The 23,227-nt window shown below is 45.0% G+C and overlaps 1 protein-coding gene across 4 annotated transcripts in view; it reads left to right on the plus strand.

The window, feature by feature from the left end:
• Positions 1-6,025: 6,025 nt before the first annotated feature.
• GPCPD1 (glycerophosphocholine phosphodiesterase 1) overlaps positions 6,026-23,227 on the plus strand; it is a 74,257-nt gene continuing 57,055 nt past the window's right edge. The window contains exon 1 of one of the 4 annotated variants that reach the window (XM_043512131.1): positions 6,026-6,168. The gene's annotated coding sequence lies outside the window, so the exon portion shown is untranslated. Of the gene's footprint in view, positions 6,169-12,621; positions 12,841-20,257; positions 20,819-23,035; positions 23,134-23,227 lie in introns of those variants that run through there. The other 3 variants (XM_038394146.2, XM_043512133.1, XM_043512132.1) reach the window with 3 other exon arrangements.

A 23,227-nucleotide genomic window follows, 5' to 3' on the forward strand; every position in this document is an offset into this window, starting at 1 on the left:
AAGTACTCCTCGTTCTTTTTGATGATACAGACTAACACGGCTAACACTCTGAAACCTATCAATAATTAGTAATCAAAGCAATATAAATATGCGGAAAGTTTGGCAACATATTTAGAGGATGATTCTTGTTCCTACTGGAGTCAATGGGAGACAGAATCCTTTAATTCATGGTCCTGTTCACCCCAGACAACCTGATACTGTCTTCCCAAAATAGGGTCTCTTTTTTGAGCCCAGGATTTTTACCTTCTATCTGTAGATGGGCAATGAGGTGATATGTTAAGTTGACAAAACCTTGTGTGTTGGGGTTTGATTTTCCAAAACCTGAGAAGGGTTAGAATCTGGATTCTAAGAAAGTTCCAGTGGATTTGGATGAAGTTTCTTAGTTTAAGCCCATCTCTACTACTAACCAACTCTTATTGGCCATCTAGAAACATCTCTGATTTCCTGTGTGAGAGAGTTTCAACACTTTGGTTAGTTTCAGGAAATCCATGAAGGAGTGGTACATCCTGACAATGTCTGGCTAACTAGTTCCCACCCAACCTGCTTTGTTAATAACTGCTACCCACAAGGCAAACTTGTAAAGTTCCAGTGAACACTCACAGAATTACCAGATCCTCTGCTACCAAAAGAACAGTACACTCCAGCTAACCAATTACACCCTGAATCACAGCTCTGCTCATCTCCACAGCATTTAAAAAGTAAATATAAGTTTATTTAACAAAGAGCGGAGATTCAAACAATAGCAAGCAGGAAGTTGGAAATAAAGGATTACTTATAAAACAAAATCATATAGTCTAGAGCCAAACTTAACTAACAAGATGGCCACCTATCTAATAAGGTACTGCTTTCCCAGAATCTTCCTCACAGCATTTTTCAACCTAGATGGCTGAGACCATCCTTTCATGAGACTAAACCTGCTTATCTCCCCAGATGAAGGATGCCAGGATATCTCTCTGCAACCCTAGATCTATTAGACCAGTTCTCTGTTCTTCACCTGTAAACAGGTTTCCCCCCCTACACACTATTCACCTCTTCCTGCTAATTTCTTCTCCTGATGTCCCCACAATCCCTTCATTAGCATTTGATTCAGTAATGCAAATAGACTTCCATTTTAAGACATACAAGACACAATGGTCAACCATGGAGATAAGTGTCTCCTACCTCTGAGTGACCTGCCTTTAACTCCAAGCTTTAGGAACATAATTTCTATTATACACATATCTCCTTACATATTATCCACACATACATTTCACAAAGATTATGAAGACCAGTGTGACACAGACTTTTTAGAGCCCTTCCATGTCACTCTTTGGTGGACTAGTATGTAAATACAGGAGCCCAGGGATCCCTGCAGCACTTATGCATCCCTATGCTCTCCACCAGTTGGCATGAAGAGGTCCTTGGGTCACAGGGAATGACAAGGGAGAGAGACCCAGCAGTCACAATGAAAGAGTGGGATCCAGATGGCGGAGGTATAGAGGACATCAAGAAGGAGGGAAACTCAGGAGACAGAATAAGATGGGACAACTTGGAGCAAGAGCGATCAGGAGGCTGAATGAGAGCAGGGAGCACCAGAGAGATTAATAGGGCATATGGAGTTACTTAAGACATTACATACAGAGCAAAGACCTATGGGCCCAATCCTGCAGTACTTATTCAACATCAGTGGGAGTTTAAAGATTACAGGATCAGGCCCTACCAAGCTATAGTTTAACAAATTGCAACACTATTATAAAATGAATTAAATATCCCTAATGCCCTGGCTCAGTTCAGAACTAACCCCTTTAAGCACCTTCAAGGGCAGGTTAGAATAACTCTTCAAACTCCACAAGCCTGAGTTATTGGCTGATGTTCTTTTGCAATTCAGTGAGCATAAACAATGCAACATTAATGCTATAATGCACCAGGCAGAAGTGAGCTAATTTATTTTTGTTTAACAGATGACCAGTATATAGTGTGTGCTCTTTAGAGGTTTGGCATTTAAACTGATCTGTTTTGAACCTGGATAAAAAATATTTCCTCCCATCCCCCATATATTAGATTATTTACATTTGATTGCCATCATCCAAAATAACTGTAGCTGTTTTTTAATCTAAGGCAACTGATCTCATTTTTTTCCAAATCTTTTTACTGCATTTTCTTTTTACAGTACAAAGCCAAAACAAACCATTGCTCAAAGGCTAATGTGGACCAATGAGAGAAACTTGTCATTCATGGAGTAGTATCACAAAGTCAGCCTAACCAGCGAGAAAGTGTGTCTGACAGAGATGAGAGGCCTCTGTTGCCTATGGAGATTGCTTCCAGATTTTTCTCATGCATTGGTGCTTTTAGAAAAGGAGTACTTGTGGCACCTTAGAGATTAACAAATTTATTTGAGCATAAATTTTTGTGAGCTACAGCTCAATTTATTGGATGCATTCAGTGCTTTTGTAATGCTTTTTTAAACACCTGAGCTTCTCAATTTATGATGATTGAAATTTTGTTGTTGCTGCTGCTGTAGATGTTCTGGGGGTATTTTGAGTGCAAAATGTTTCCAGAGATTTTTAGGATCTGGAGGGAAAAAGTGTCCATTATAATTGCAGAAAATGAACATGAATTTGATTAAAGGCAAGTAGAACCTTGCCCAGGTGCCCCTCCCTCCCATTTCTTCCCATGTGATTCCCAACCCTCTAAGATTTCTTTATCTGGCTTTGTGAGAGATTTTGCAACACTGCTAGAGACATTAGACACAGAGATTAGATACTTTAGTGAGAAAAAACAGAAGGTTGGTTTTCTTTTTTGGTGGTTCGGGTTCTATAGTTTCCGCATCTGACTGTTCCTCTTTTAAGACTTCTGAAAGCATGCTCCATGCCTCAGATATTGGATGGCACTTCAGATTCTTAAACCTTGGGTGGGTCAAGTGCTGTAGCTATTTTTAGAAATCTCACATTGGTACTTCCTTTGCATTTTGTCAAATCTGCAGTGAAAGTGTTCGTAAATCAAACAACATGTGCTGGGTCATCATCCGAGACTGCTATAACATGAAATATATGGCAGAATGTGTGTAAAACAGAGCAGGGGACATATAATTCTCCCACAAGGAGTTCAGTCACAAATTTAATTAATGCACTATTTTTTTAAAGAACATCATCAGCATGGAAGCATGTCCTCCGGAATGGTGGCTGAAGCATGAAGGGTCATACATATGTTTAGCATATCTGGCACGTAAATATCTTGCAATGCCGGCTACAAAAGTGCCATGCAAACGCCTGTTCTCACTTTCAGGTGATATTGTAAATAAGAAGCAAGCAGCAGTGTCTCCCATAAATGTAAACAAACTTGTTTGTCTTAGTGATTGGCTGAACAAGAAGTAGGACTGAGTGGACTTGTAGGCTCTAAAGTTTTAAATTGTTTTGTTTTTGAGTATAGTTATGTAACAAAAAAAATCTACATTTGTAAATTACACTTTCATGATAGAGATTGCACTACAATACTTGTATGAGGTGAATTGAGAAATACTATTTCTTTTGCTTATCATTTTTACAGTGCAAATATTTGTAATCAAAAATAATATAAAGTGAGCTGTGTACACTTTGCATTCTGTTTGTAATTGAAATCAATATATCTGAAAACGTAGAAAAGCATCCAAAAATATTTAATAAATTTCAATTGGTATTCCATTGTTTAACAGTGCGATTAATCACGATTACTTTTTTTAATCGCAGTTAATTTTTTTTAGTTAATCGCGTGAGTTAACTGCGATTAATCGACAGCCCTAGTATGTGCCACTTAGTAATACAATGTAGGTAGGACTCTGCAGTACTGATCTCCATTAAAAAAAGGAAAGGATCTCTATTTTATAGCTTTGGAGTTAAAGCTGATCATTCAACTCCTTGTTGATCAAGCTGGTGTTGCCATGGTATCTTGCTGTGATTAAGCAGTTTACTGGATACTGTTGCTTTGGTTGAAATTAATGAAGTGAAGGGATTTTAATCCCTGGCATTTGACAATTTTACAAAAATAAGTATCAAAGGAATAGAAATGATCTTGACGTTTACGTGCCTTGTCTTTACACATCTGACTAGTGAACGCTCAAATCACGAGTCACCATCAGTGTGTGACAATCAATCCATAGGCTGAAATATATGCTCCAGCTAGTTGTCCAAGACTTTTGCATAACAAATAAATGATTCGAAATTGCAGATGGTTTGCTGACAGAAAAGAGGGATGAATTCATCCCATTAATCATTTGCTGTGAATACTTTGCCCAGCTCTAATTACAAGGTGTTATACTGCCTGTGTGTCTTGGTTATTAACAATGGTCTGTAACAGGATGGACTATCTCACCAGGAGCCTGAGGCCTGGGGACAGCCAGCCCTGTTCACTAATTAGATGCAGCTGAGACGAGAACAGGTGTTCCCTATAAAGAGCTGAAGAAAGGGACAAGCTGCTCCTGTAGTAGTTCCTGGAGAAGGAAGTCTCCAGGTGGGAAATCCTGAATGTCCTGGCTGGCTAGAAAGCCTCAGATGGAAGTTTCTTTGCTTTTGCAAGTTTGCTGGTTGTTTGAACAATAAATGGAGCCCAGAGGCAAAGGCTGTTGATAATTCCCCAAGTAGTCAGGAAGGTTGCCAGTTTACAGCAGTGCCACCCAGAGGATTCAGGGCTCTGGGGCAAAGCAATTTAAGGGGTCCCTTCCATAAAAAAAAGTTGCAATACTATAGTATAGTATATTGCCCCAGGGCCTGGGGCAAATTGCCCCACTTGCCCCCGCCTCTGGGCGGCTCTGGTTTACAGTGCCCAATCCCTTGGCAGGTAGATGTCAACATCCCTTTAGAAGAAGAAGAAAGCCTGCTGGACTGACTTTGGATAAGAACACAAGACTGAGTAGATAAAACATTGATGCTCCATTTATCATTTCTGTTCCCCTCTCAAATACCTTGTGTCCATCCAGCCTGAGATATTATGAAGAGCGGATGGTCGTAAATAAAAAAATGCATGTACATAAACAAATAAAGCCCATTGAGTGGGTGAGTGTGACTCCCTCTGGGATTTATCAACACTGTTCCTGGCAAAGCTGAGAGGAGTTGCTTAAGAATAAGGACCCTGATCCAGGAAAGCACTTAAGCGTATACTTTAAGTACACAAGTAGTCTCATTGGCTTCAATGGGGCTACTTGTGCTTTGCTGGATTGAGGTTCTGACTCCTGCCCAGTCGTAGACTGTGCTGCCTCCACGACATTCCCAGCCTTTGCCATCCCAGGAGTTGGAGGTACTCTGCTTAGGAGTCATCCCCAGATCTGACCATGCAGCACTGTATAGCTTGCAAGGACACACCTCGCGCTTGTCTTGGGAAAACTGGGGAATCCAACAGTATAGAGTTAAAGAAAAATGTTGTTGCATAAGAGGTAAGAAATTCAGTCAAAGGGAATGTTCAAATTAAATATTGTTCCTCCAAACAAAAGAATGACTGTAGAGCATGTGTAAACCAAACAGAGAGACTTATCTGAGCCCTTCTTTCAACTGCTCCAAATACAGACACTGCTGGCATGTGGAGTGTACGTCCCAAATGTTTCCAAAAACCTCCGCACACAGCAGGTTTGTGATGCATTATTGCGTAACAAAAGGATAAGGCCAGCCCCTGCCTCCCTGGGACATTTGTTCTTCACAAAACTATCTCCTCAGTGTGGAGACTAGGTAATATCGCTGGGTTGCTGCTGTGGTAATCAAATGCAAAAGGCCAGAATGGAGAGCAAACTCTTCATATTAGCCACTCATGTCCAGAAAATTCATCATTTATCCAGAACCATGGCCCCATTGATGTGTAACCCATGTGCGTGCACTGCAACATTTACTGGTATAAATAAGGGAAGAAACAGCGGGGAGGATCCATGGTTCATTGCAGGGCATGGGGGAGGATCTGTGCCAGAGCTGAGCAGGGTGACTCCATTAGAAGAGTGAGAAACATCCAGTTTGGGGTGTGGCAGTCACTACACATGCTCACTAGCTGATTTGAAGCTAAACAGGCAGCTTTTAATTGTGGGCAAACTGCCTGGCAGAACCTACCCACAGTCCCCATCTGAAGGCTGAGCCATCTGGAGCTCAGTGAGGCTATAAATAGCAGAAGTCAGAGACTACCTGTGAGAACTCAGCAGCTGAACCCCACAGAATTAAGAGGTGTTTTGATGGCAAGGTAGGATGACCAGATGTCCCGATTTTATTGGGATAGTCCTGATTTTTGAGTCTTTTTCTTATATAGGCTCCTATTATCCCCCACCCTCTGTCCTGATTTTTCACACTTGCTGTCTGATCACCCTATGGGAAGGTCTGTGTCTCAAAGATTGTGCCAATCCATTTGGATCCAGATAGCCTGCTCCCTATCTCACTGAGAGCTAAAAGAAAGTGCAAGTTACTGCTGGTTATAAGAGTTAAGACTGCTGTTGCTGAAGAGGTGCAGGGGAGTTGGAAGGAGACTGTGGAATTGCTCTAGCTGTAAGAGGCTCAAGGGTCATATATACTTTGAATTGCACACATTGCAAGAAGGGCTCACCTCATGAGAAAGTTGGAGGGAAGTGAAGATACATGTATGGGTCAAGGTAGATATTTCCTCAATATCTTGTAATAGCAGCAAGTATGGAAGTTTGTGAGCAAAACACCAAATGGGTTATCACATAATAGTTGTTTATAGGAAATATTGACAACCAAGTCAGATATTGCATATAGATTATTTATACTTATTAAATGTTGGGAGGTTTTTTTAATAAAGAAATTGTCAGTCTCTTTCTCTCAAAAGTGTAATTGTATAATGGTAAATCTTGATACTGAAAGGACTGATCTCTGAATTGTGCTTCAGCAGAAGAGTTGATTGAAATGCAGGAAAGGGAAAGTAATCCTAGATAATATTAGCTCTGTCCCCTTACCTGTTACATATGCACATGTACCAGTGCCTCATCTAATGCCCGTTGAACACAGTAGGTCTTTCCACTGACTTAAACAAATGCTGAATCAAGCCCTTAGTGAGTAACTTATTACAAGGAGAGGAGTGGAGCCTGCAGCTGGACTGGGATCCTGTGGGTCCCAGAGGACCCACTGCCATAATAGCGGGCACACGTAAAATGTACTTTATCGCGGGTGGGATTGGGTGGGCAAAAAAAACTCCAACCCAACAGACTGCAGGAATTTACAGGAAAACACTAAATCTCTTGTCAGTTTGTCATAGATAGAATTTCAGCAGTGTCCAACAAGTTTTTCTTGTTTTTTTTAAATAAAGGTTTTAATACTTAAATTTAAGTGAGAGATAGAAAGAGATTTTATATCTATTATAACAGGAGTTAAAGTATTTTTTACATGGTTTAAGGTTTATTTTATTCTTTAACGGTAAATATTGTCTGAATTCCGTTTATATATATATATTAACCAACTGCGGTGGTTTTTTTGTTTTGTTTTGTTCTGTTTTTTACTGGCATGAGGAATCTGTCTCTCCTGTGGAATTTGAAGGATCTAAGGTTTTTGCGGGTGGGATCAGGACAAAAGTGCAAGAAATAGTGAGGGAGCGACAGGGAATGGGAATTGTAGGATTAAAAAAAAAAGCCCTGCGTAGGACTCTAGATTGAAGCTCTTCTGTACTCATACAAATAGCCTTATTCATGTGAGTAAGCCTTAGTCATGCACATTGTCCTATTCAAATCAATGTGGTTAAAGGTGAAGGATGAGATCCCGAGATGAGATACGGGGTAGTTGGGGTGTAAAATTATATTCATTACTGTTTAAAAACAGCTGGATAATGAACTTTGAATGACCATTTTTCAGGTGAGCATATAATAAAAATGCTTTTAATGCAAAGTTATGGTTATGAATTTAAATATAGCTAATCTTGGGAAATTCTCAGTTAAGGTTCTAATATGCACATTATGTATATTTGCTACGGTCAGAGATGACAATAGAGTATTTCATTGCAGCCCTAGGGCCTTAAAAGTCCACCTGCCCTGCAAGAAGAGAGTGAGGCAGCAGAGCTGTACAACATGAACATCACCCCTCCTCCCAACCTATGAGAGGAGGCTTTTCAAGGACAGGAGTCTCCAGCCCATATCAGCAGGGTGGATGGGTGGGGATAGGTAAGGACACTTGCAGTCCCTGGCCCACATGTTGATGGGGATGGTACATGGGAGTTTCCATCCCATATATGGAGGGCTGGTGTACATTGGGGTCTCTTGCCTGTACATGAGTGGGTCTCCAGCCAGTGGAGTTCAATTAAATGCAGAGTTCTAGGTCCTCCAGTTCCTAGAGAGGAATGAGATGTTGTAGGAAGTAATTTAATAAATTGCTGGATTTCCAGTTGGGGAGGTCATTCTTTACTTCACTGTTCTCTCTACTCCCACAATTCATCCAGAGGGTGGAGGAGGTGGGACAGGAGAATATTTTCTGCCCATATATGGACAGAAAATCCAAATCTAACCCTGACTTCAAACATAATTCCTGTTTGGGGAGTGGAGACAGAGTTAAAATTGGTATTGATTTTCCTGCCTTCTTTGCATTTAATTTCTCAATATAGCCTTAGCCTTAATGGAATTTTTTGCTGTTGAGATTTCCTAGGGCCAAATCCTCTGCTGATGTAAACTGGTTCAGCATCAATGAAGTGACAGAATTGCACCAGTGTACAACAGCAGAGCATCTTGCCCCTTGTTTCAGTTGCATGCTATATTTAGAGTTTTGTTTCAACACGGTGGATAAATATAAAAAAGGAATAACACAACAGTGCAATTACTTTGTCTAGCAGTTAGGACTGCCGTGAGGGTATGAGTTTGCCATTTCAAGACTTGGAAGAAAATTTTATAAAACAGTTCCTTTAATTATAAAGAAAGCACAATTTTTTGTAAATGTCTGTCAAAAGGTGTAAGAATAATCTGCTTTGTGCAAAGTTTACAAAAAAATCTTATTGACACTTTATGTATTTATCAATTGAAGTCTCAGTTTGAAGTACAGTGTGCTACTGGAATAAACTTTGACAAGCAGGAAATAGTTGGAAGGTTAGTAATACCAATGGGATGTAGTCAGAAGTCTCCCAGTCTCGTCTTTCAATTGTAATCTTTTTCATTTTTTATTTTTGATGGAGGTTTTGGCAGTCTAGTTTCATACTTTCTCAGCTTTTCCGTGCGTGTTCTAATTGGAAAACTCTCCTCTATTATGAAGATTTTAAAAAACGGGAAACAACATACTTTTATCTCAGTAGGGAAGTTCACATCAAGAGACAGGATGCTTACAATGCATATATCAGGACCTGTGTTTGAAAATTAAGTGCCTTGCTCTGATTCACTTGAACTTTTGTTACACTGGTGATTTCATTGGGCCAGATCCTTGGCCCTGTTCAGAACCCTGTGCACTGACTGCTCTGTGGCACACAGGGGCTAGAAACCCAGCATATCCAATAATCCAATCCTGGTGGCATAGAGCCAGCATAGCCTGCTTCCCCCCATTCCCTTCACACTTTCCTGCACAGGCAGCATGTTGGGGGCACAGCCGAGAATGAACATATGAGTAATGTGCTCTGCTGCGCTCTGGTGATCCTCGGCTAGTGTTTACTAGCTGGCACAAGCTAGAATAGCCAAACTGCTCTAAATTATGTCAGGGGCTGAATGCTGCACAAAATTAGCCACTTATGCTGCATTCCTATATTCTATCTCTCAGATCACTTGCTCTGTCAATTCAAGCCAGTGGCATAGCCACCATGGAACATTTGGGTAGGCCCCGACTTTGGGTGGGCAGGCAATGATAGGGGGGCAGGTGGCAGGAAGAATCAGAGGGGTGATGGACAATCTGGCCAGGGGCCCCCTGGAGCCCCATGTGCGCACCCAGCTCTGGAAGGAGACCCTGCTCTCCAGTGCGCATGGCTCCCGGCCCCTGTCCCCATCCCACACCGGGCCCAGCTCCTTGAGGCGGCAGGCCTATCTTTTTTGAGGATCTCCTCTTCCACGCAGCTCGCCTGCCCTCCACCTGCTGTGGCGTCCTTCCCCAGCACTCTGATGCTGTCCCTCCCGCTCCGGTTGGGCTGGGGTGTGTGTGTACCCGGCATGCCGGTGTCCTCCATGTCTGGGTGGGGCTAGCGCTGGGGCCGGTGCAGAGCCAGGGAGGTGGGGTGGGCCTGGATTCTAAGTGGGTGGGCCGCAGCCCACCTGTGCAGACATGCCAAACCTGCAAAAAAAAAAAAAATGCAGAAATTGGGCTTGTTTTTGGCTTAATTGGCTTGTAAGTTGCTTGTTGGATAGTTTTTGGCTTGTAGCTTCTTTTTTTTTGATCGGCTTTTAGCAAGCAGGGTCAACAGTGAGAGAGAGTCAGGGGTGCACAGCGGGCCAACCACAGTTCCAGACTGCAGGTCGGGGGATCTAGTCACACAGAGTGTTGGGGTTCTTAGGGATTGTCTTGTTTTGAAATGGGATTAGCTTGATTTTTGGTTTATTGTGAAAGTCGGGGTGTTTATTTACCCCATGAAAGTTGGCATCTGTGCTCCCAGGCCCACCTGTGGCTAGGCCCGATTCAACATAGAATTTTTACTCCAAAAGCCAGATTTTTAAAGGTAGTTAGGTGCCTAACAATCTGGCCCTAAGAATAGAAGTGGGTTGTGTTCCTGTGCAAACAAAAGCAGGCTGATCCAAAACCCACTGAATCTAATGGGAGTCTTTCCACTTTATCAGTGATCTTTAGATAAGTCCTTATATCCCTTTGTTGTTTACTTATGGGATCTTGGCTTTTCAGCAAGCAATTTTAGGAGTGTTTAGTTGCAAGGACGTCTTTTTACTTAGCTATAATCCCATTAATATCACTTACCTTAACATTATCAAATGTCCCCCAAGATGGACTATTGTCAAAGCTGCAGCGTGATTTCAACAAAATTAAAAACTAGTTCGTTTTAAGGAGACAAGCATTCTATTATTGACAAAAAGAAAAGGAGTACTTGTGGCACCTTAGAGACTAACACATTTATTTATTTATAATAATAAATTTATTATTTATCAGTGGAATGCATCCGATGAAGTGAGCTGTAGCTCACAAAAGCTTATGCTCAATAAATTTGTTAGTCTCTAAGGTGCCACAAGTACTCCTTTTCTTTCTGCAAATACAGACGAATACGGCTGCTACTCTGAAACTTCTAATTGTTGGGTGTCTGTGTGTGTGGGAGGATCAATAATAATGGTTACTACAGCTCGCTCTGAAATAAAACTGGAGATAGGTACTTTACTGAAAGCTAGAACAGGTAATAGGTGAATAAGAATTCACTTTACTTACGTAAATACACATATTTTTAAATGTACTTTAAAAGCATAGGGCTTTGTAACATAGCACATAATTGTCCAAAATTTGACATCTGAAAGGTTTTTAAAGCAACTGGTTTTCCACTCCTAGACTATGTGGGTGTTTACAAAACAGTAGGCCCCACTACAGCATGCCGTCTAAACTCAAGCTGCCTTTTAACAAAATCTGTAAGTGCATGGTCCTATCCTTCTGGAAATCTGTAGAATTTTTACAATCCGGAGGATCAGAATGAGCAAAACTGGCTTTTAATAACAGGTAAAGAGGTATGAAAAGTCACCTTCCATCTGCCTGAACAGTCCTTTAGAGGACAACTCATGTGGGTATTTATAAAAAGAAAAGGGGGACTTGTGGCACCTTAGAGACTAACAAATTTATTAGAGCATAAGCTTTCGTGAGCTACAGCTCAAAAAAGAAAAGGAGGACTTGTGGCACCTTAGAGACTAACAAATTTATTAGAGCATAAGCTTTCGTGAGCTACAGCTCATCCGATGAAGTGAGCTGTAGCTCACGAAAGCTTATGCTCTAATAAATTTGTTAGTCTCTAAGGCGCCACAAGTCCTCCTTTTCTTTTTGCAAATACACACTAACACGGCTGCTACTCTGAAACCTGTGGGTATTTCTGTAGTCAAATCAAATGACAGTAATACTGTATCAGAGGCGTAGCCGTGTTAGTCTGGATCTGTAAAAGCGGCAAAGAGTCCTGTGGCACCTTAGAGACTAACAGACGTATTGGAGCATGAGCTTTCGTGGCTGAAGACGCACTTCGTCAGATGCATGGCAATACTGTAGCGGCTACGCTCCCCTGTCCCGTGCAAAGGAGGCTCAAAGAGGCATTTCCCTCGGCCTCAGCCCCTTCCCACGCTCAGCCCCGGAACAGAAGTTCAAAACAGCCCCACCCAGAGACAATTTTTCCAGAACACGAGTGCTTTTACAGGAAAACCGCCAGACCGGCCCCCCAAAGGGCCATCACACCTAGGCCCAGTCCTGACCTCCCCCTTTCCAGGCCCTCCCCGCTCAGCTCCCTCCTGGCCCTGGCCCTGGCTGCCTCCTGCCCCGCTCCCAGCACCCTGCCCGCAGCTCCGCACGCCCCGCTCCCTCCTAGCCGTACCCTCCCAGCTGGCCCTCGCCCCACCCCGGCCCTCTCCCGCCCAGCCCGGGCTGCACCCTCCTGGCCCGGGCACTCCCATCAGTCCCCCGCCCGCCCCCGGGCCCGGGCGGGCGGGCGGGCACTCTCCGCTCTGATTGGCCGGCCGGCCGTTGCCGCTCTACCGATTGGCTGACTGTCCTAGCGCAGGCCCGCCCCCCGGCCCTTCCTGCCTCCGCTCCCTTCCAACGCTCCGCCCCGCCGCGCTTTCTAGGAATCTTCTCCGCGCCCATTGGCCGCGCCTGTCACGTGGCCGCTGCCCGTCGCCGCCTCGCGCCCCGCTCGGCCGGGCGGTTGGAACCGGTTCGGCCGGGCGGTGGGGGGCGGCTGAGCTCGGGCGGCGCGCGCTGGAGCCGGGGCCGTCGCTTCCTCGGACAAAGGCAGCCGGAGCAGCCTGCCGCGCTCAGCCTCCAGGTCAGAGCCGGCGGCTGCAGGGGAGGCGCCTGGGAGAGAGGGGGCAGGTCTCTGACGGGGGGAGTCGGGGTAGTGCGGGGGGGGCAAAAGGCGAGTGCAGGGCTCCCGGGCCGGGCTGGGGGGGGGTTGGAGGGGAGGGCAGGGCTCCCGGGCCGGGCCGGGCCGGGCCGGGCTGGGGGGGGAGGGCAGGGCTCCCGGGCCGGGCCGGGCCGGGCCGGGCTGGGGGGGGAGGGCAGGGCTCCCGGGCCGGGCCGGGCTGGGGGGGGGAGGGCAGGGCTCCCGGGCCGGGCCGGGCTGGGGGGGGAGGGCAGGGCTCCCGGGCCGGGCCGGGCCGGGCCGGGCTGGGGGGGAGGGCAGGGCTCCCGGGCCGGGCCGGGCCGGGCCGGGCTGGGGGGGAGGGCAGGGCTCCCGGGCCGGGCCGGGCCGGGCCGGGCTGGGGGGGGAGGGCAGGGCTCCCGGGCCGGGCCGGGCTGGGCTGGGGGGGGGGGTTTGGAGGGGAGTGCAGGGCTCCCGGGCCGGCCTGGGGGGGGGGGGTTTGGAGGGGAGGGCAGGGCTCCCGGGCCGGGCCGGGCTGGGGGGGGGGGGGTTGGAGGGGAGGGCAGGGCTCCCGGGCCGGGCCGGGCTGGGCTGGGGGGGGGGGGTTGGAGGGGAGGGCAGGGCTCCCGGGCCGGGCCGGGCTGGGCTGGGGGGGGGGGTTGGAGGGGAGTGCAGGGCTCCCGGGCCGGGCTGGGGGGGGGGGGGTTGGAGGGGAGGGCAGGGCTCCCGGGCCGGGCCGGGCTGGGGGGGGGGGTTGGAGGGGAGGGCAGGGCTCCCGGGCCGGGCCGGGCTGGGGGGGGGGGGTTGGAGGGGAGGGCAGGGCTCCCGGGCCGGGCCGGGCTGGGGGGGGGGTTGGAGGGGAGGGCAGGGCTCCCGGGCCGGGCCGGGCTGGGGGGGGGGGTTGGAGGGGAGGGCAGGGCTCCCGGGCCGGGCCGGGCTGGGGGGGGGGGTGGAGGGGAGGGCAGGGCTCCCGGGCCGGGCCGGGCTGGGGGGGGGGGTTGGAGGGGAGGGCAGGGCTCCCGGGCCGGGCCGGGCTGGGGGGGGGGGTTTGGAGGGGAGTGCAGGGCTCCCGGGCCGGGCCGGGCTGGGGGGGGGGGGTTGGAGGGGAGTGCAGGGCTCCCGGGCCGGGCCGGGCTGGGGGGGGGGGGGTTGGAGGGGAGTGCAGGGCTCCCGGGCCGGGCCGGGCTGGGGGGGGGTTTGGAGGGGAGTGCAGGGCTCCCGGGCCGGGCTGGGGGGGGTTGGAGGGGAGTACAGGTGCGGTTCTGGTGTGGGCAGCATCTGTGTGTGTGTGTGTGTGGGCGGCAGGCAGGGTCCGGGTGTGGGCAGGGAGAGGGGTGGGGGGGCTGGAGCGGCATGAGTGTCTCAGTCGCCTGGCGCTGCAGAGGAGGCGAAGGGTGATGCCAGTCGGCGCAGGTGCTATCCGGGCAGCTGGATGGAGAGGGCAGTCTCGGCCCGGGCAGCTGTTTTGTGCAGGGAGGTCTTGTTTATGGCTCTGACTGGGTGCAGAGCCAGTGACGAGCTCTTTTCCCCCCCCCCCCCCGAAGTTTGTTTAAATCGCCTTTCACTTCAGATTGAGGAGACGGATCTTGGGTAGCTGCAGCCAGCAAGCGTTGGGACAGTTTTCTGGTTAGGTTTCAGAGTAGCAGCCGTGTTAGTCTGTATTCACAAAAAGAAAACAAGGACTTGTGGCACCTTAGAGACTAACAGATTTATTTGAGCATAAGCTTTCGTGAGCTACAGCTCACTTCATCGGATGAATTTAGTGGAAAATACTGTAAGGAGAGTGTGTGTGATAAAACCCATGGTTTCATGTTCTTTGTGTGTGTATATATATAAATCTCCCCACTGTATTTTCCACTGAATGCATCCGATGAAGTGAGCTGTAGCTCACAAAAGCTTATGCTCAAATACATTTGTTAGTCTCTAAGGTGCCACAAGTCCTCCTTTTCTTCTTTGGTTAGGAGGAGCATGATGAGTCCCTAACAGTGCTATTTCTCAGTAATTCCTGTGACTTGTCGGAAACGCTGTCAGGAGACATGGGGTCACCATCCTTTGGGCTGCTTCTGAGCTGGAAAACAATTAATGATGCTGCTTGCCTTAATTAATGTTTTGTTCCATATGTGCTTATCTCTTCTTTTGACCAGAATAAAAGGAGAGGTGATGTGAAGGGATTAGGACAGGTGGCCAACCTGAGCCTGAGAAAGAGCCAGCATTTACCAATGTACATTGCCAAAGAGCCACAGTAATACATCATCAGCTCCCCACCCTGCTACCAGTGCCTCCTGCCCACTGGCAGCCCTGCTTATCTAAACCTTCCCTTCCCTCACCTCCCAATCACTGTTTCATGGTAAGCAGGAGGCTCTGGAGGGGAGGGGGCAGAAGTGAGGGCATGGCAGGCTCGGGGAGGGTGTGGGAAGGGGTGCAGCTGGGGTAGGACCTGTGGCAGAGCGAGGGGTTGTGCAGTGAGCACCCACTGGCACATTGGAAAGTTAGTGCCTGTAGCTCCAGCCCTGGAGTCGGTGCCTATACAAGGAGCCGCATATTAAATTCTGAAGAGCCGCATGTGGCTCCGGGGCCCTAGGTTGGCCATTCCTGGATTAGGAAGACTTGTCAAATTTACAAACTAAGCTACTTTCATAGATAGTAACTTTTCAGTTCCTGGGAAAGTTATTTGGCCATACTTAATTCAAGTGCTTTTTATTCAAATACATTGGAATAAACAATGTAATTAAATATGTTTTGTTTTAGTCGTACAGATTTGATGTAAATGAACAAGAAAATCCAGATTTGTTTTCATTCCATCATTACCTTGTCTCCATGACTTTTGCAGGGTTTGTACACTATTCCCCATGTGCATCAATTAGTGGGTGCAGAAGTTCATTAGGTATTAGTTGAAGCTTAAATTGTAAATTATTGAACTTGTCAGTTGATTGGACTCCTAATGTTAACAGTCACATCATAAAATATTTTCAAAATAGAAATGTCACGCCTGTAAACCAGAACTAATCCATTGTGTCACTGTCACTTCTGGAATAAATGTAGAATATGTTTAAAATCTTCCTGAGAAAATATTTACCTGGCTTGAATAGTTGCTGCTTAGTGACAAAATAGTCAGCTGGCTTTCTCTCCCCCAAAACAACAGAATGCAGTGCTCCACGTAATGGGTAAATAGCTTAAAAACACTTAAAAACAGGTTTGTTTTTTTTTATAGTCCCAGGACAGTGGGAAGCATTCAGAACTTCTCTGGGCTGGGGCCAAGGGATTTGGAGTGCAGGAGGTGATGTGGGCTCTGGGTGGGGTTGGACTCTGGGGTGGATGGTGGGTTTGGGGTGCAGGAAGGGGCTGGGGCAGGGTGTTGGGACGTTGGGAGTGGTGTGGGCTCCACTGGAGGGAGTTTGGGTGTAGGAGGGGACTCTGGGCTGGAGCAGGGGGTTGGAGTGTGGGGTCCTGGCAGCACTTACTGCGGCTCCTGGGAAGCAGCCGCCAGGTCCCTGCAGCCCTTAAACACATTGGCAGCCAGGGAGGCTTTGTGTTCTGCCCTTGCATCTGCGGGCGCCACCCCCGCAGCTTCGATTGGTTGCAGTTCCTGGCCAATGGGAGCTGCGGAGCCAGCACTTAGGGCGGGGACAGTGTGTAAAGCCTCCCTGGCCTCCTATGCGTCTTAATGGCTGCAGGGACCTGGTGTCCGCTTCCTGGAGCCACGCAGAACTAGGGCAGGCTGGGAGCCTGCCTTAGCCCTGGGCCCCTGCTGCACTGCTGACCAGAGCCACCAGGGTCCCTTATCAATTGTGCGATCTGGTTGAAATTCAGATGCCTGGCAACCCTAGAGGCGGGGCGTAGAGAGGGGGACTTGCTCCTAGACTGTGACCTTTTTTGTCAAGTTTCAGCACTGAAATATTTCATCCCAAACTAGATCTTTATTAAAACACTAAAGAAACAATACCTACACAACTTGGTGCCATTGCGAACATGCCCAGATCCCTTCCAATGCCTTCTCTCAGGAACTCAGTCTTCAGATGAAGTGAGCTGTAGCTCACGAAAGCTTATGCTCTAATAAATTTGTTAGTCTCTAAGGTGCCACAAGTACTCCTTTTCTTTTTGCGAATACAGACTAACACGGCTGCTACTCTGAAATCAGTCTTCAGAATTGCTGTTAAATGATGGGCTGGAAGAACAGTCTGCATATAGACAGAGTTAAGTTATTTCTTGTGTTTCTCTTTTTTAGAGAAGACAATAGAAGCTAATGTCAACTGCAGGTTTGTTTTATTATGGTAGCAAATAAAATATAACTGATATTGAGAATGTCAAAGTGGGCTATTGTTGTAAGTAATCACTTTCGGGGACCTATTTAATTTTCCAGATATTTTCAAGATAAACAATCTCCTTAAAATGTTAGTGTTGCTATTTTAAACTCCAGGCATATTCTGATATCATTTCTTGAAATAGTATTTCTGTTTCGCTACTTCCTAAATGATGGATTAAAATGTACAATAGGATTTTACTTTCAGTAGACTTTCTGCTTCTGGATCAGAAGTTGTGTTCAAACCTTGCCCCTAGCTTAGCTCATATCTAAATGTTAATGCTGCAATGCAGTCTTCAGGAGAGCTGCAGAACTTGTAGAGGTGCTTACCTATGTAGGACCTTACTTTGTCGTCTTTCCTTTTTGTCAGTCTGTGACTGTTCAGGTGGAAATAAAGGGTTTCAGAACTCTTTGTAAAGAATGATAGCTGTTATGATTTGATATGCTGTCTAACCTTGGCACTGGTTCTGATGTCGAATGCTGTATGATTATTGCAGATTTATTTGCCTGTAGCTGCTGTACTGCATGTATTTGTTACTTTGTGATATCTTGTGTATGAGCAGAAGAGAATTCTATTCTTTGTACAGTTAGCCTGAGTTTTTGCTGGAAATCATTTAAACATCATATGTGATGCTGGAAGCAACTTGTGTTGATATCTGAGGTCTGGCTTCTGTAAGGCAGGTAAAAATTACCTCTTAGAATGTTAGTTAGTGCTTGTCTCCTTTTTGTTCCCTACAGTACTGAATGTATACTAATTATATGTAATGTGAATTATATGTAATACAGTAAATATGATTTTTAGGGTAGGGCAAGCAGGGGGGCCAGCAAATGCCTTGACGTGTCAGTAGGGGCAAGTAGGTGTTGATAGCATCCATATATTCTGTGGATATTATAATATGGAGAAGGCCTGCTTAAGATGGAAACATGCAGTTTTAAAAATACTGTAATGTATCCCTCATGTATATGCCTATTAATTTTAGATTTGGAAACTATAGTCACATTTTGATGTAATTAAGCAAAATACTTATTTTCTGCGGTACCAGTATTGTACACTTTGATCTGTTTGGTGATTATTGTGAAGTTCATGCAAATGTGCTATATGTTTACCATTATTTTCATATGGCTAATTAAGTAAACTTTCTAGTATAGTGACTTTAAAATTAATGAGTTGAAGGGGCAGATATTTAAAGGTATTTAGGTGCCTAAAGATGTAGATAGGTGTCTGAAAATTCCCCCTTGATCCCTTTTTTCATCTTTAGGCAGCTAAATACCTTACAAATCTGATCCTCCATAAATAGCAATTAAGAGTTTTTTTCCATTGAAAGATCCGAATCCTATATTGTAGTTTCTTCCTTCAACATAATGTTATGTAGGTGAGTTTTTCAGGTTGGTGGAGTATGTGCCAATCGGAAGTTTCTGATGGTCTTTTGTCAGGTGGAAAATGCTCCTTTTTAAGATAAGGAAAATGATATAACGTAAGCAAAGCTTAGTTACAGGTAAATCCTACTCCTTTTGGCTTTCTCATAAAAACACAGTATAAGAATGGCCATACTGAATCAGACCAATGGTTCATCTAGCCCAATATCCTGTCTTATGACAGTGGCCAATGCCATATGCTTCAGAGAGAATAAGGACAGGGCAGTTATAAAGCAATCCATCCTCTTTTGTCCAGTCCCAGCATCTGTCTGTCAGAGTCTTAGGGACACCTGGACCATGGGATTGTATTCCTAACCATCTTGGCTAATACCCACTGATGGACCTATCGTTCATTAACTTATCGAACTCTCTTTGGAACCCAGTTGTGTTTTGGCCTTCACAACATTGCCTAGCAACAAGTTCCACAGGTTGACTCTGTGTTGTGTAAAGAAGTACTTCCTGTATTTCTTCAGGTGACCCCGGGTCCTTGTGTTATGTGAAACGGTAAATAATGCTTTTTCTCGACAACATTCATGATTTTATAGATCTGTCATATCCCCTTTAGTTGTCTCTTTTCTGTGCGGAAAAGTCTTAATCTTTTTAAATGCTCCTCAAAAACACAGCTTGCCAAATATTGATTAACCGCAGTGGGTAAGATGCGGATGATGCGATACTCAATTACTCTGCTCCCCTTCCAGATACTCTGTAGTTTACAAAATCAACACTTCTTTCGGGGTTCTAACAGTTCATCCATTTTGGATAGTGAATGGAAAGTAGCTCAGTCAATCTCCAGTCTCAAAATTGACTCCTTTCTGATTCTGAAAGTCATCAGTCAATGTAAGCAAGAGACTCTTCAAGATTTGTAGTACTTGAGGTTTTTAAGCCTCAGCAATAAGAGAGACTGTTGTGACAGGTATGGCAATGTCTAGCCACATCCTTGGGAGACCTTACTGAATTAAGTTTGTCTTTGGGCTCCATTGTATTAAATGCATGGTTTATGTATTATTTTGGGCCGAAATTGTGTGCTACTTCTCTAGGTGACATTTGTGAGACCTGGATGTTCAAAGGACTGTATTGAAAATGTGCCAGACAAGAATGGACTTTGGGTCTATAAATGTTTAATGGATTTCCAAGGGGAATACCTAGGGAGAGGTAAATGCAAATTCCTCACCTTCAGTTACACAAAAACCCAGCCTTTTGAAGCTACGTTCACCCTCTCAGGAGATCTGCTGAAGATTACCTGTTCCTGGAGACTGGTGATCAAAGTCCTGACCTTATAAAGAAACAGGCTTATCTGCCCAATCTCAGTTTTGAATCTGAGATAGTTATGAATTTGTAACTATGGTAAAGTCACAGTTGTGGGCTTTGCAGGACTAATACCTACCAAATGCCAAGATTGGTGTTAAGGATTGCCTCTGGTAAGCTTTTTAGCATGCGTGTAGATTTTTGTTTTTAGTGTGTTTTTTTTTTTTTCACCTTAATTGTGCTTGCTTAGAAAGAGGTATGGGGTAACTTATAACTGTGGGTGACTATATGGGTCATAGGTTCTGGAGTTAAAGCAAAATGCAGATTCTGGTCTTCTAGGGAGTCTGGCTTGCTGGGGATATCCGAGTGTTAATCAGGTAGCTGTGCAGCCTTTAACACCCTGGTCAGGAAGGAGACAGACACAGGTTTCTGCCCAAGAGAGATAGTGGCTGAACAGCTGGAAGCCTACAGTGGGTCCCCTTGGTGGACAACCGAGGGGAAATAAAGGTGCACTTACCATGAAACTATGACAACTGTCACAGATCATATGGGGAGCATATCCCATGCATCATACTTGGAGCTCAAAAATCTGTCCTTGTACACAGACTTAAATGCTGGCTCAGTGACGGCCAGTAGGCAAGCTGGAGCTGTCGTATGTTAGCTGCTTTCAGGAGTTTCTTGAAGCTATATGATATTATAATGTAAATTAGAATTCATGTCCAGTCTGATGTTGGTATGGAAAAAACAGTTTGGAAGTGTTTGTATATACATCTCAGAGATCACTGCAGAGTTTACATGATTGGCAGCCCTTGCTCAAAGACGGATGGATGGATGGTTGTTTTAGGTCACTAGTGGAGTAAGTGCATTGGCAAACCTATCTGAGAAGCTTTTATAAATCTTGCCCTCAGTGACTACTGGTTTGGTGAGCATGGTTTTGGCCTTCATTTTTGAGTGCTAATGTTCTGTCAACTTTTTTGAAAGGTCAGATTGTTATATATTCCAGATTCCTGTTTAAATATTTTTGTAAACTTTAGATATTTCGTATATACTATAGGCTTGCAAAGAACTGAGGTTACTTGACTGCACTAGGAGAGTGGTATACTTCAACAAAAAAGCTTCAAAAACAGACTCCAACGAGAGACTGCTGAATTGGAATTAATTTGCAAACTGGATACAATTAACTTAGGCTTGAATAGAGACTGGGAATGGATGAGTCATTACACAAAGTAAAACTATTCCCCATGGTATTTCTCCCTCCCACCCCACCCCCCACTGTTCCTGTGATATTCTTGTTAACTGCTAGAATTAGCCTACCTTGCTTGTCACCATGAAAGGTTTTCCCCTTTTCCCTTTTTGCTCTTCAGAACTCTGAGGATTATTGCAAGTATGGGGAAATAGGGAATTTTCCTTGACAGCTCTTAATTGGCTAGGGAGTCTTGCATACCAATGGGGTCCAGGGCTTATAAAATTTGCATGACGCTTACTAGCCAGAGAGTTAGAGTTCTTAGCCAGGAAACTCTTCTCCTTTCCTTATTAAAGGAATAAAATTAAAGCCTTCTGGACAGTTTGTGTATTCTTTTCAAGATGCATCATGTTCATCTAGTATCACAGATATACACAGTGCTTTACAAATGCAGAATAATGTACAGCATGGATAAGGATTTTTATGCATTAATGTAAAGTTAGAGGGAAATCTAAACTGAAATATAGTAACTTGATGCCACAGAGAGGTGTATGCGCTAATTTGTGTTGTGTTCCATACTTGCAGGCATAGCTTTCCTTCAGGAACTTTCTTGAAAATTGTTTTTTTTATACTTAAACATGGTAAGACTAATCATAAGCCTGATATCATTGGCAAGAAATTCTACAGCTGCAGTCCTGTCCCTGAAAATGTTCTGTTTCCTGTGTGTGTGTAAACTAGGTTTTTTGGTTTTTTGTTTTTTTTTTTTTTTCAGGTGTGTTATCCCTGTGGAGGTTGAGGTAGTCTCTGAGGTAGATAGTTTTCCATTCCACTGAAGGAAGCTTTGCAAAACTGCAAATGAAAGTTCTTCCAGCCCAGGCTCAAAATCCACTCATCCACCCTTGAACATTATAATGGAAAAACTAATATTCTTTTTACCTGTCAACTAAAAGCCCTAACTCAATATTACCTGTTGGTAAATGAGTGAATAGAACTTTATAAAGCACTCTAACAGATTTAAGATCAGGACTTTGAATTCAGTTTTGAAACTAATTGGGAGTAAGTTAGTATGGCATAGGCATGGTCTTTAATATCAGCCGTAGCTTTGTGAGACATGCTGTGTCATTGTTGGAGGCAGTGTTATCCAATGATAAGATATTGGTCTGGGACACCAGAAGGTCTGGGTTCAGTTTTCAGCTCTGCCAGATACCTGCCTTGGACAACTCACTTGCCCTCTCTGCCTCAGCTTCTCTTTGTGGGGGTTGGGGGATGGGAAAGCTCCTTCCTGTTTCCACTTCAGTGAAATCTCCTCCCTCCCATATTCTCAGGCACAGAGGGAAGAGAAAGGGGTTGGGGAGAATAAGAAAGGAACGAGGTAAAATAATGCGTGGGGCAGAAGAGGGACAGACATGAGTGAGGAAGGGGCACAGACCCAAAGGGAAGAAGTGTGGAGGTCACGGAAGGAAGAAACTCAAACATTTAGAACTTGTTTTCTGCAGCTCTCTGACTTTCTGCTCTGGGCTCTGAAGAGCTACCTTTCTGCATTCTCCCCTATTCAGTCTCTCTAGGTCTTCTTTCATTCTGCTTTCTGGGCTCCTACTCAGCTCTGTATATATTTTGCAATCACTGGAGGACTGGGGCTTGCCCTCTAGTGTTGTAACTTGAATATTTTTTGTTCAGTAACACTAAAGCTCTCAACTCAGGCATGCTGCTGTCATCATTGTATTACATAAACAGTACTTCTGTTTACAACTGGATTCTTGAAACCTGGTGTGAAGTGTTCAGAAACCAGCTAAGTGGGAAGCATAGTACTAAAATTTCTTGCTGTATATTACCCTTTCAAAATCATTTTGGATTATTTGGCACTCCGTTGGTAGTGCCACTTGTATATGTCAAATCCATAGTTATCTAGGACTGCCAGTGTTGTCACTAGGAACTCTTTTATTCAACTCTAAAATACCTTGCATATTTATGACAGGGAAATAAGGCACAGATAATATTTTAATAGGCGTAGCAATTCTGAGTAAATGTGATGTTTTTTCCTGGTTATTAAAATAGGACTACTATAGTTATGTAAACTATCATCATGTTTTCATTGCTGCCATGTTGTTTTGAGGTAAATGCTCTTTCCAAGGAAGCTTGATGTTATTGTTTTTTGTAAATATTTGCTTTACAATTGTGTATTCATAATTAGTTTTCTGCTTGTCTGT

This window comes from Dermochelys coriacea, chromosome 3, assembly GCF_009764565.3.
Source record: "Dermochelys coriacea isolate rDerCor1 chromosome 3, rDerCor1.pri.v4, whole genome shotgun sequence".
In the NCBI taxonomy this organism is placed as follows: domain Eukaryota; kingdom Metazoa; phylum Chordata; order Testudines; family Dermochelyidae; genus Dermochelys; species Dermochelys coriacea.